Source organism: Ranitomeya variabilis, chromosome 4 (genome assembly GCF_051348905.1).
Source record: "Ranitomeya variabilis isolate aRanVar5 chromosome 4, aRanVar5.hap1, whole genome shotgun sequence".
In the NCBI taxonomy this organism is placed as follows: domain Eukaryota; kingdom Metazoa; phylum Chordata; class Amphibia; order Anura; family Dendrobatidae; genus Ranitomeya; species Ranitomeya variabilis.
This window is the reverse complement of record NC_135235.1, coordinates 147,321,564-147,335,725: the sequence shown is the minus strand read 5'-3', so window position 1 is coordinate 147,335,725 and position 14,162 is coordinate 147,321,564. Positions and strand designations below refer to the sequence as shown.

Here is a 14,162-nt window from a genome sequence, read left to right as displayed (position 1 = left end):
ATTCACTTCTATGGGAGAGTTTTCCCGCTCTGTAATCTTAGGTCATTATGCATGAAGGGGGAGGAGGTCAGCTGTGTCTTTCACTTGTTAATTGTCAATCTTGTGTCCTCTATATAATCAGAATATATTTTATTTTAATCTACCCAGCTATTATACGATGGCATCTGAAAAGTGATCTCTACAGAACAGACAGTGTCAGTCTATTGGGAAGTTATGTTTTAATATAAGTGATGTGAAAAATAACAGTAATTAAACATGAGCCAAAATCTTAAACAATATATTTAGCACATTCCCTTGAATTTGATAAGGAAAGTGGCTTTCGAAAAATGTAAAGGTGAAGTCGTTCGTAAATCTTTGCATTAGGCATTAGGGGTGAATACTGATCATAGAGACCCACTTGATTCTAACAGCCAGTTTTATGACTTGGTGGAGTGGGGTTTACAGTAGAGTAGAAAATCCCTCATTAGCTTGCCAATGAACCAGCAACTGTGAGATTAATAGTCCTATGCACATGGTCTTTATCATGTGATTTCACAATGAAATGGGAGCACAATTGCATATCTAGAACAGGAGTAGCCCCCTGCCTACTATGCCTCTATGTAGTTATGTTATATCTGCTCTTGACAAGTTTGTTGGACAGATAAACCCCATTTTTATAGTATATTGGCCTTGCATTATGTGAACTAAGAGGTAGTATATTATCTTGGCTTGTTGGATAGTTCCACCGTAAGTGAGCAAGTTTTTTTCTCTTGGTGAGCATTCTTTTGTACAGCCTGTTAAAAAGGAATAATTAAACTGCTTTTTATACTGATGTCGACCAAATAATTAAAAAACAAAACAAGAAAAACTTGACATAAGCTGTGAGTGAAAACACTGTGTCACTTTTTCAGGGATGTTGAATTTGCAAATAATCCTTGAAATTGACTGCATTTCATTCAGGTTACTTAGTATGGTAACCATAACCTGTGTGTATCTGGAGAAAATGTGCCACTTATTACATAAATAACTCGTATTTAGTGACTGTAGCAAATCCCTTTGACATGCCAAGACATCCATCACAATCTTTCGGTAAACAAGCTTGCATTATCAAATCATGTCTTAGATTGTTGTTGAGGTGTCTGATTGATTGAGACAGTAATTTATATACAATATTAGTGTTGTACTAGATAGAAAGTGACATAACCCAGCCACAAGCTTCTAGGAAAGAACAGATGCTTTATGGTGATTCTTGAAATTAGTTGGGCTGTCATTCCAATAGTGTCCCATATAAATTGTGTAATACGGAAAGCCTGTATCTTCTTGTACTGGCTTCTCCGACATCAGTGATTGTGTTAGAAGTGAGCCTTGAAGGCACACAAGGATTATTTGAAGGTAAATTCATATATCAGTGTTTTTTCGTCAGGATTATTTCTCAGTTGTAATAAATAACTTTGTGATGATAAGATGTGAATGGGCTGCTGTGGACCAGCAGAGCTTACCGATGACCACCACAATAGCCCCTTGTTAATGCTGGTATCAGATTTTATTCTTACAGTTTGATACAATAAATACACAAAAGAATGATAAATAAATAATCAATTCCAGTAATTTATTGCCTGAAAATACTTTCATTTGTTTCTTTTTTTGGGTAATTTAGCATTTAAAATAAAAATAAAAAATATGTTAGCTGGCTACCCATAGAGACCACTAGAGATGGGTGTATCATTCCGCGGAGGACCAAGTTCAAGTTTAATTTTCTGAAATTTGTGGCTTCACACAAATTGAAATGTTTTGAGATTCAATTTGTGCTTTGGAAAAAAAATTGCTTTACACTATTTAGGCTGTGTTTCCATGGTCAGGAAACACTGTGGGTTTGATGCTGCGTACAGCCGCAGCATCAAACCCACAGCGTTCAGATGTTAAAGCATAGTGGAGGGGACTTCATAAAATCCCATCTCCACTATGCATTTGGAGACACAGGTGCAGACCTGCGTATCCGGACATGCGGCGCGTCTTTCCCAACCACAGCAAGTTCTTTTTACAATGTGGCGACGCTCCGTCCCTGCAGTGTAAATTTCCCATAGACTATCATTAGATGTGGTAAAACCGCATCTAATGATTAGTCACATGCGTAATAACTGCGTAAACGCAGCTTACTACACATGTCTACTAATTTAAATAAGGTCTTATCTGTCACACCGCGTCCACTGCAGTTCTCGCGATAACTTAGCCTACCAGGAGAACTGCCGTGCACATGACAGGGGGTTATCTCTGGTCACCCTAGGCTAGTTCTCATGGTCAGCTGACCGCGAGAGCTAGAGTGTAGGTGATCGCCGGAGAGTTATCTCCGGTGGTCATCTACAAGCTTTGCTATGTCTATATGTCAGGCATCAAGATGTAGCAGAGCTGGTCTCATCGTGGGACATTCTTATTAAGGACTGCAACGGGCCAGGGAGTATACTGTTGGTTTATTATTTTTTTCAGAAGATCGATGGCTTTGCTTGGATTACCAGTGTAATAAACACGGCAAAACTGTGTGGTGTTTTATTTCATTAAATACTTTATTCTGCATGTGTGTGTGTTTTATTAACCCTTTACCAACTATAGGATTAGTAATGGATAGGTGTCTAATTGATGCCTCTCCATTACTAAGTCGGCTTAATGTCACCTTACAAAGGTGACATTAACCCCTTACTACCCATATGCCACCACTACAGGGCAGTGGGAAGAGAGAGGCTAAGCGCCGGAATTTGGGCATCTTACAGATGCGCCATTTGTGGGGCGGCTGGGAGCTGGCATTTGTAGCTGGGGGGCAATATCCATGGTCCCTCTCTAGGCTATGAATATCAGCCCGCAGCTGTCTGCACAGCCTTTCTGGCTATAAATTATAGGGGACCCCACGTCATTTTTGGGGGGGACCTCCCCCTATTTTAATAGCCAGTAAAGGCTAAATTTACAGCTGTGTGCTGATATTCATAGCCTGGGAAACTCCATGGGTATTAACCCCTTCCCAGGCTACAAACATTGGTCCCCCAGCCGCTGGCTTTCCCTCTCTGGTGCAGAAAATTGCACAGAAGCCCACGCCATTTTTTTTTTCAATTTTTTTTAAATTAAACATATTGCATTTAAGGCTGGGGTCACACTTGTGAGAAACTTGCACGAGTCTCACACCTCAATACCTGGCACTGCCACCGGCACTGGGACCAGATCGTTCAGCTGCATAGAAATACATGCAGCCACACACTCCAGTCCCGAGTTCCAACGGCAGTGCCAGGTATTAAGATGCGAGACTTGTCTGAGTTTCTCGCATGTGTGATCCCGGCCTAACTCTTTATGTACCATTTTATTATGTTTATTACTAAACATCGGGCTTGGTATTATCTATCAATACAACTATCTATTATCTATTATTATCTACCTATTATCTATCTATTATCTATTATCTATCTATCATTTATCTATCTATCATCTATCTATCTATCATCATCTATCATCTATCTATCATCTATCTATTATCTATTTATAGATGTATGTATGTATCTATTTGTGTGTAAACATTATTCAATGGAGTATGTAAAAGAAGAGGTTGTACAAGGATATTACATCACAATTCTTTTTTTGCATATCTTTTTTAGCTTACTAAAACACACACAAATCCACATAAAAAGCCGCATAAAAAAATGCAGGTGACATGCCAGTGACCTCAGATGCAGAGTTTACCTGAGTCAAATCCTGAGAAAATACTGAGCCATTTCTGACCGTGGAAACATACCCTTATGATCAGCAGTCCTCTCGTCTAAAAAATGTAAGCTCTTATTGTCAGCTGGGTTTTCTCTTCTTCTATCTGTCCTGTAGAATGTAAGCTCTTATGATCAGCAATGTCCTTTCTCTCCTGTAGATTGTAAGCTCTTATGGTCAGCTGGGTTCTCTCTTCTATCTGTCCTGTAGAATGTAAGCTGTTATTGTCAGCAGGGTCCTCTCTCCCCCTCTCTGTAGAGTGTAATCTCTTATGGTCAGGGAGGTTCTCTCTCATCTATAAAATGTAAGCTCCTATGGTCAGCTAGGTTATCTCTCTTGTCTCCTTTATATGTTTTCAATAGGGTTGAGCGACCTTTACTTTTATAGGATCGGGTCAGGTTTCACGAAACCCGACTTTTTCAAAAGTCGGGTCGAGTGAAATCGGCCGATCCTATAAAAAAGTCGGGGTCGGGGTCGGCCGAAACTCAAAACCCAATGCAGTGCATTGGGTTTCCAATGGTTCCCAGGGTCTGAAGGAGCGGAAACTCTCCTTCAGGCCCTGGGATCCATATTTAAGTGTAAAATAAAGAATTAAAATAAAAAATATCGCTATACTTATCCTCTGACGGGCCCTGGTACTAACCGGGAACCTTCCTTCCTTAGAATCAGCCTTCCAGAACCTTGCGGTGACGTCGCGGTGACGTCGCGGCTTGTGATTGGTGCGCGGCCGCCCATGTGACCGCTCGCGCGACCAATCACAAGCCGCGACGTCACCGTGACATCACCGAGGGTCCTGGAAGGGCTGATTCTTAGGAAGGAAGGCTGCAGGAAAGAAGCAGGGCATGTCCGAGGGTGAGTATATACCTAATAGGAATATACTCACCCTCGGCTTCGTTCCGGCAGCCTTCCTTCCTAAGAATCAGCCCTTCCAGGACCTTTGGTGACGTCACGGTGACGTCGCGGCTTGTGATTGGTCGCGCGAGCGGTCACATGGGCGGCCGCGCACCAATCACAAGCCGCGACGTCACCGCAACGTCACCGCAAGGTCCTGGAAGGCTGATTCTAAGGAAGGAAGGTTCCCGGTTAGTACCAGGGCCCGTCAGACGATAAGTATAGCGATATTTTTTATTTTAATTCTTTATTTTACACTTAAATCTGCATTCCGATACCAATTCCCGATATCTTAAACATATCGGGAATCGGTATCGGAATTCCGATTCCAGATTCAGAAGATCGCCGACTTCATGGCCGACCCCACACAGGGGTCGGGTCGGGTTTCATGAAACCCGACTTTGCCAAAAGTCGGCGACTTCTGAAAATTGCCGACCCGTTTCGCTCAACCCTAGTTTTCAAGTATTGAAATAGATGCAAATTTATTTGACACAAATCAAACTTTTGGGAAAAACATAGTACTACTAATAAACTGCTAGCTGCAGAAGGAGTCTCTCCTCTCAGCCTTGTATGCAATAGAACACAAAGATTGTTTAGTCTCTTGATTAAGTGTTGATCTTGCAGCCATTGCTTTCCTGAAAATGGAACAAAACAGATGAAAATGAATTCCTGTGATAACTGCATGACTTCCACAAGACTGTTCAAGGTGCAAACAGAAAGTACTGTAAATCGAGAAACACTGAGGCTATTGTGTGTCTTAGATCTGCTTCACTTAACTACTAAATGATCTAAGACAATGATGCAAAAAGTGGATTAACTAGAGTCCAATTAGTCCCATTGCAAAATTTGACCTGCCACCTCCCCCCCACATGTTGGTCAGATATATGGACTCTTGTACAGTTCTATATCCTATAAATACATATGTGTTTTCCCCCTTCAATAAATAGCAATGTCCCTCATCCTGGTATATATGTCCCCCATCTTGGAACCTTCCTGGTATATGTGTCCCGCATCCTGAACCACTCCCTGGTATATATCCCCCATCCTGCTATATATGTCCTCCTTCCTGGCATAAGTATCCTTCATCTTGCCATATATGTCCTCTATACTGGTAAATATGTCTCCCATCCTGGGCCCATTCTTGGCACATATGTTCCCCATCCTGGTATATATGTCCCCAATCCTGGGCCCTTTCCTGGTATATATGTCCTCATCCTGGGCCCTTTCCTGGTATATATGTCCTCATCCTGGTATATATGTCCACAATCCTGGGCCCCTTTCTGGTATATATGTGTATAAATCCTGGTATATATGTCCCCACCCTGCGCCCCTTTCTGGTATATGTGTGCCAAACACTGGAATATATATCCCCCAGCCCCTTCTTGTCATTTATGTTCACTGGTGCCTCTGCATAAAGAAAGAAACATTCTTCTCACATTCTTCTTGTCCTCCTCTGTAGCCGAAGCAGAGACTGACATTGGCATGCCTGCTATGGTGATGAATAATGATACTGCCATGTGACGCTAATGCCTGACATTCCATCATCAGCTGATGGCCTCTGATTGGCCAGTGGCATGTATTCAAATGTAGGGAGCATTAGGGTGCCTGCATTGCAATACTCTTCATCTGGATTGGCCGCTGCAATACAAGGATGCACATCCAGCTGATGTAGGCACTGGCATAAGTGGGCACCTTTCAGCATTGGCCCGGTCGCTGTCTCACCCTCTGCGACCACAATCGTTAGGCTCCTAGATGCAGGTATTGAATCTCGTAATACATAAGTGTCATACAGTGCTGACATCTATGCAAATAAGCAGATCCATTTCTGGTGTTGCAGATCATGTTCTGCACTCTTTTTTACATGTGTTTTTTGAGTAATATCAATATCATTGTTTATGTATGCTTGTATAACATAATACAAATATCTTATTTGGTATTACCTTCTTTGATCTTGACTACAAAAGAGAATAATTTTGCAGAACTCAGCCGGGTTTGTAATGTGTGACCACTAAATAGGAGGCCTGCTAATCTTCTTACCTCCTGACATTCTTGGCTCTGCTTGTGTGATGCCATCATTGCCATGTGATACCCACATGTCACACCAGCCCAGCTAATAAGAAGATGAGCTGGGAACACCAGAATGTAATGGAGATTTGCAAAGTTCCCATAGAGCGGTCACAGATTACTGACCTCGCCAAAGGATTAGAGTCCTGTGAATCGATTCTTCCATCTCTATTCCTTGATTGAAAATCAGTCCTGTAGCATTCACCAACCCTCTGGCTGCCCATAGCTCACCAAAATACCTACTCAGTTTCTGTCTTACCCTTAGATGCACTTTCACATGTCCAGAAGAACAAAGCTGCATAAAAAGGTGACTTTGAGCATATTCCCATACCACTAAGGTCTATTTTTTAAGCTACTTCACAAACAAATGATTGTTCTTTCATAATGGCAAATTCTGCATGGGCAATGATTACAATTATGTTACAATGATCAGTACTGCGTCCTAATGCAGCAGAACTAAAAATAAGCCAAATAGCCAGCACTAAAAACTAATGTAATGTTATCATCATTCAAGGTTCTAATTTTGAGTCATTTGCGGCATGCTCTGTATCCTATCCACGCTCTCATTTTGTTTTGAACACTGTGGAAGGGTTCCACTTGTTCCATGTTAAGGGGAATTATTGCTTAAATGTAACTAAGATAAATGTCAAATCATATAAAGTCCTGTTAAAAATAATCTGTAAAATTGTATGAGCAGAATTAGAATCGATCTGAAAACTTTATACTCAATGCAAATTACAGAAACCATTCTGCTCAGGTTTGGAAACCGCTACAAAATCAGAAACACTTCTATGCCAAAATTCGGCATGCTGGGAAACATTGTCTAAATTGCAAGTAACCTTTTGGCATGAAGTCCTCATTAAATAACACATTCAACTTTTTCAGGCCATTCCTGTAGACATAAGCTAGCGTAATGACCTAGAGAGTCAGATTCAGCCCAACTACGTGCTATAATAGATCTTAGTTTGATTTCTTAGTTCTTGCTACACTAATGATGAGCTTTCTCTAAAGTACGTCAGTAGTCCAGTTCCTGTGTCGGCAAACTATTATAGCATGCCTACGACTGATTTTGCACAGTTAAAGCATACTTTGAATGTCAGTGTTGGGGATAACTTTAACAGTGGGTTAAACTAATTTGTATAAAAGAGGATTTTAGACTTTCCCCTATAATCTGGACAAATTTTAAGAAATGCTACTACTTTATATTTAGAACATACTCTTAAAGTATAAAAAACATGATATATGCCATAAGAATGGTGTACATATTTTGGCAATGCAAGCTATTTGGTGAAATATGCAATTATAATTGCTTCTCACTAAATTAGAATATCATCAAAAGGTTAATTTATTTCAGTTCTTCAATACAAAAAGTGAAACGCATATACTATATATAGACTTAACAAACAGAGTGATCTATTTCAAGTGTTTATTTCTATTAATGTTGATGATTATAGCTTACAGCCAATGAAAACTAAAGCACTTGTATATCTTGCATAAATGTATGTATTAGTTGACTGTATACATCATCACTGGAGATAAGCAGATCAGTTTATGCAACCCTGGTCTTCGCTCCTTACCATCTGAGATACTCCTTAGCTTCTGAAATCCCAGGCTTCGCTAATTAGCTAAGTTGGCAAGATGTCCCCTGTGTGCTGAACGCAGGAATGTCACACCAGGCAGGCCAATAAAACACTGCCTCCAGGAACCCAGAAGCTCAAGAAATTTATGCAGCTTCTGTCCATAGCCAGAGAACACTGGCATAGACCATTGACCAGGGTTGCGTGCAACCATCCGCTCATCTCTAATCAGCATTACATATTCTTTGAACATGGTAAAAAAATCTTTAGCTGTTGGACATAAGAGAGTAAATTACATGCCAAACTTAGAGTGATTGTAGCTCACTAGAAAGCAAAGAATATGAAGCAATTGATGGTGGGTAAGACCCAACAATTTTACTGCACCTACTGTGTTGTTGCATATTGTCCACAAAAGAACTGAGAAGTTCACAAACTCTAAAGTTGTACTTTTTTCTATTTATGAGCTTTCACACAATGTCTTGAGAAGCTGCTATGATTTTAATTGACAGGTCAGCTTTAACTCAAAACTGCGCTTTCTTCCGGTTAGGATTTCACATCTTGTGCCCTATTTGATCTTGTGAACAGCAGTGGCATATAAAGTAATTGCTCCTCCAGACAAGCATCTGAGGAGCTAGGGATATATACTTGCCTATGCAGTCCTCCAGAAGCTAAATGCTCCATTGTTCCTGTTACCAGCAGAATATCTGCTCTTCACAACATTTTAGTGCATATTACTGTGTACAAGACAACCGTGGACAGGATGATGATTTATTTATACTTTAAGGGCAAAATGATGAATTACAACACAATATAAACTACAGTACAAGAAACTAAAAGACTGTCAACTAATTGCCAGGAACCTGCTTTATTTCCCACAAAATGGTTCAAGAAGTACTATCATTGGGGCCCAAAAGCTGTAACTTCATTAAACATATCTGAAAGGAGAGTAAGTAAAAATAGTTTTTATATTATAAATGTGCAATAAAGAGGCTTTTATGTCTGTATTTATTGAACTCCTCTGTTTTAGACATACCGCATCGACCAATTCCACAAATTCAACCTCTTGAAATATAATGAAAAAGGGTAATTCAAATTTTTGTCAGTGCTATTTTACCTAAATACAGGTTGTCTGAAAATGACCCTTCTCACTCAATATATATTCAATACCGAAGTCTCAACCAGGGAGTCCGAGAGATGGTCCTGCAGTAAAGGATTAACATTGCTTCAGTTAGGCTGGGTTTGTATTCCTTCTGATAATCTTTGACCTTAAACAATTTCTTCAAGGAAGAAAGGCAATGTTAAAATATCCATAACCTCATGCCAATTTTAACGGATGCAGTTGACATGGTTTACTAGAATGCTATTTTTCCTTCTATCATTCTCTTATTACCAATATACAGTGAAAAGTCCATTAAGCCAACATGTGTACTATATTAGATTTCCAGTTATAGTTGGATAATGATTATGTCAAATTGATCACTTGAAATTACAATATGTAGAGCATTTACAAAATAATCCGTGAGAGTGATCAAAAATAAAATAATTGATAACTTACCAACCATTGCATCATATTTAATTGAAGTATTTGCATTATGTGCTTTTTAAATAGAGAATACTAAGGTCACAAGTAGAGATTAGTGAATACATTTGAGTGGAATTGAATTCTGCTCAAATTTTACCAAAATCAACAATAGCCAAATTGTAGATTTTTTTGTAATTTGCTTCCATGCTTATTCAATTATCATGATTTTAAAATAAAAGACCATTAAAATGTATTAAAAAAAACTAAAAAGATTATACACACCTAACCGGCCCCTCCACTCCTGTCCTAAATCTGGTCCCATCTTTGCTTCAGCATCGACAGAGATGAAATTGCTGAGCATTGATTGTCAGGCCATGGTTTGCTAAGTGCGGGATGTCTCTACACATGCACATGCAAAGGTTGCAACCCATGCCAAGATACATGAGATCATCCAGACCTCGACCTGGCAACCAAGGCTTTGGGATTTCACTACTACCGATGTTGATCTGAAGATTAAATGATTTTGCACGACAGTAAGCAGTGGAGCCGCTGGAGAGGTCAATAGTGATGTGAGAGTAATGATCTTTTTTTTTTACATATTGTGTTTATTATGCTCTAAGGCAGTGTTCCCCAACTCTGATCCTCAAGAGCAATCAACAGGTCATGTTTCTGGATTTTCTTAGTATTACACAGGTGATGGAATTATTGCCTGTGTAGGTAATGGAATTATCACCTCTTCAATACTAAGGAAATCCTGAAAACATGACCTGTTAGAGGCTCTTGAGGACTAGAGTTTGGAAACACTGCTCAAAGGTCTGGAGAGACCTCAGAGCATAATAAAAGACATTAAACTTGCGAAGAATAACTTTTCTTCATATCAAATTGCTCAGGAAAGCCGAACGAACAGGCAAGTTCTCATTTTGCATGATACGCTCATATCTAGCAACTGGACCAAAACTGTCATCTTTTTAACTTTGCATTAACATTTAACAATAGCTATATTTTTAGCTTTAAAATTAAGTGATAATAATAATTCTATTTAATGTCACATTCTAATTACTGAAGCCAAACTGAAGATTTATCTGACAAACTGGTGACATAGTGGAGAGCTCTGAAATGTTACAGCACTGATGTCCTGTAATGTGTAACTTCATCACTCTCTGATCTCAACAAACAGAAATATTTGTCTTAATTTATAGTAAAATAACTTTTTCTTGCCAACTGTTACAATTTATCAGTCTATAGTCAAAACAAGACAAGAGATTTGTGATGTTGCCATGTTTAGTTCACTGGGACTTGCACTATCTGCACCAAAGCCTAGACTGTGAGCAGGTCAACTTCATAGAGCTTTGCAGGTAACCTATCTGCTTGGCTACAATGTGATTCTATATTTTACTTGCAGTGGTTGCTGCAGGATACTGTTTGGGCCTGCGGCAATTAGATGATCATCATTGTGCTCCTGCATTTTTAAAGAGATCGCACTATGATAAGACAACATCTTTAAAGTTCACTTATATCCGGCTGGGAAGCTTCTTTAATTAACATTTTTTCCACTACAGCCATTAAATAGTTCCCACTTCTCTAACTTTGGATGATCAGCTGTCCTCTTGCCACAGAAATTTATATTAGGCCAGAAATATATAATTAACATCACATGTTTGCTAATAAATTGCAAGGCGAGTCCTCCCAAAGTGAAAGTTGTTCTTTGTGAGCATCCTCCATTCTACCTCAATGGGTGTGGGGTCTACATAGTCTAATACAGGCATCTCGATAAGACAACCTGTGGCATTTGGTGTTCAGATAGAATTGTGTCTTGGGATGTAGCAAAACATTTTCAGTTTTTTTTTCAGAGTGATTATCATTAATCATCATGGGTCAGCTAGGCAGTGGGTCAATATTACTCTTGTGTCAAGTTATCTTTCCTGTGCTTCTGAAATGACTTTAGAAGTGAAGCATGACATCACTTGTTTGATCCTACATTTCTAGCTTGGTTGCTCAGTAACTTTACAGTCTTGTCCTTGGATAACCTGAACATGTCTAATCCAGTGCTGGAAATGAAAGCTACATTTTCGACAGCTAAAAATATTGCAGTTTGTGAATTTGGTAGCACATCTATATTTGATATGTACATTTTCTGATCATTTCAAATTTGGACCTTTGAAATTTGAGTTTTGTAAAATATCAAGAACATTTTTATTTTATTAGGCTGCATAAACTATGTAAAGCTGTGTACAAAGAGTATATTGACTCTGTATTATAAATATATGATAAATATAAATCCATGTCAAAGAAGTTCTTTGTATAAATGTGAGGTTACTAAAGGTACAATGACAATGCTTTCCTTAGGCACTGTATCATGGGTCCATGTCTTGTGTATCCATAAGACAGCTATGTGCATAATCTCAAATTCCAATGGTATGTGCACGCAACAATTTTTCGGACGTATGCGAACTTGGCATGTTTTTCAAGTGGGAGATGCTTCAGGACTTGCTGGAGTATTTTCTACTAATGAGTGGGGATGATTTCGGATTCATCAGGTTCAACCAAACTTTAGTAAAAAGTTCAGTTCGGGTACCACAACTCTAACCGAACTTGATCAAGAAGCTGAACTCAATAGAAGTCAATGGGGACCCAAACTTTGGTATTGTAAAATGGTCATAGTAAGGGCTGCGGGGCTTCCAAAGGTTGAATAGTCTCTCTCTCTCCAGCACCATTCCCCTGGAACTCTGAACACTAAAACGGACTTCCGGGAGAAGTCTGTGTTCGGAGTTCAACACCATGTCTAGTAGGAACCCCAAACTTTATAGTTTGGGTTTGCTCATCTCAACTAAAGAGTCTTTTTTGGCATTATTTTAGTTGTGTTTACTATATCTTTGGCTGACAGATTTTTTAAAAATCTTCTATTATATAAACTAATGAGTGGCTTGCAAGCGGAAGCTGCCTGAAAAATGGTTAGGTTCCTTCTTTTAACTGCTTTGTATTAAAGCGGTTACAAGAAGTTATAAAGACTGATCTTATGCATAGTAAGTCATTTTTACATTACAGTTCATTCTGTTTAATGTCTAATTAGTGCTTTTTAAAGCTTGTTAAAGAGCATACCCTGTTGAAAAAGACGTTGTGTGCACATACCCTAAGACAGCATTTTCTAAGTTCTCTGCATATGTTTTGGGCTTTGTCACAGTAGATGTGTTGCAGTGCAAGGACCATGTCGTGTGCATGAAAAATGAATCCACAGTTCTACTGAGAAATGAATTTCTAATGTGCAAGCTGCTATATTCTGCACGTCATGAATTCTTGCTCTATAACATTGAACAGGAAATACATATGCAGGAATTACCTGTACAGTATATGTATAGTCGACAGTTTTGACTTTATACATTATTCAAGTAAGTTCTGGTTGTTGCAGACAATCTCGATAGAATGCAGTAATGCTTTTTTTAGTACCAGATGTGGAAAATATTTTATGTAAAAAATAAATAAAAGTAGAACATAAGTGACTTTTGTCTTATGCTTACATAAATTCATTTTCAGAGATTTTTATAGGTTACACAGCAATACTACACTTTTTGCTATACATGTACTAAGTCTGAATTTTGACATTTGGAGACATGGGATAAACAACTAAAGTTAGGTGCGCAAAACGTCTTTTGAATTCAAGCAAGCCTGCTTACTTTTCCAGGAGGAAGATGCTTCTTGACAAATCAATATTTTTGTTCTTCTTGTTCTTTATCGTTTTTGATTGCTGTTCCTTTCTTCAAGCATTTTTCCATAGTTTTGGTTGTGTGTTTTTTACAGCTGTTTTGCCAGTCATTGTTTTATCCATTCATCAAAAAAGGAACCACAAACAATAACAGCATCTTATCATAGCAAAAAATGTCAGAGTAGTTCTATAGGATGACGTACAGCCATACTTCCTTTACAGAGTCCTATTAGTTGTATGTAATTTAGTGACTTTTAGTTTAAAGATATCTCCAGTCGTGGGCCAAAAGTCTGTACTCATTCTAAGCAGCTACATGACCAATCATGACAGGGTTCGGTGCCCTTGTTGTCACGTTTCCTAGGTATTTCCAGTGCAAGTGGTTGTGACGTGACCACAAGTAAGCAATTTGCCTACATGCCATCACTTGCCGACTAGACTTTAGACTAGGCAGACTTATACTTGTTTCACTTCTTTTAATAAAAGTGTTGAGTCTAGTTTGCACATGATAGCAAGTATGCAGATCACATACATGTGGTCACGTCACCGCCCTCTCGCGCGGGAATTACTGGGAATTTGTGACAGTGTCACGCTGTTGCGATTTGGCCTCCGGCAGTCACAGTCAGTACAAACCCTTTAAAGCTGTACAAATAATTTTAAACCATTCCAGTCTGATTACAATGGCTTTTACTCA

The 14,162-nt window shown here is 39.0% G+C and overlaps 1 protein-coding gene across 2 annotated transcripts in view; it reads left to right on the top strand.

The window, feature by feature from the left end:
* Window positions 1-14,162, top strand: part of GRID1 (glutamate ionotropic receptor delta type subunit 1) — a 2,026,904-nt gene that overhangs the window by 101,447 nt on the left and 1,911,295 nt on the right. The gene's annotated exons all lie outside the window — the stretch shown is intronic.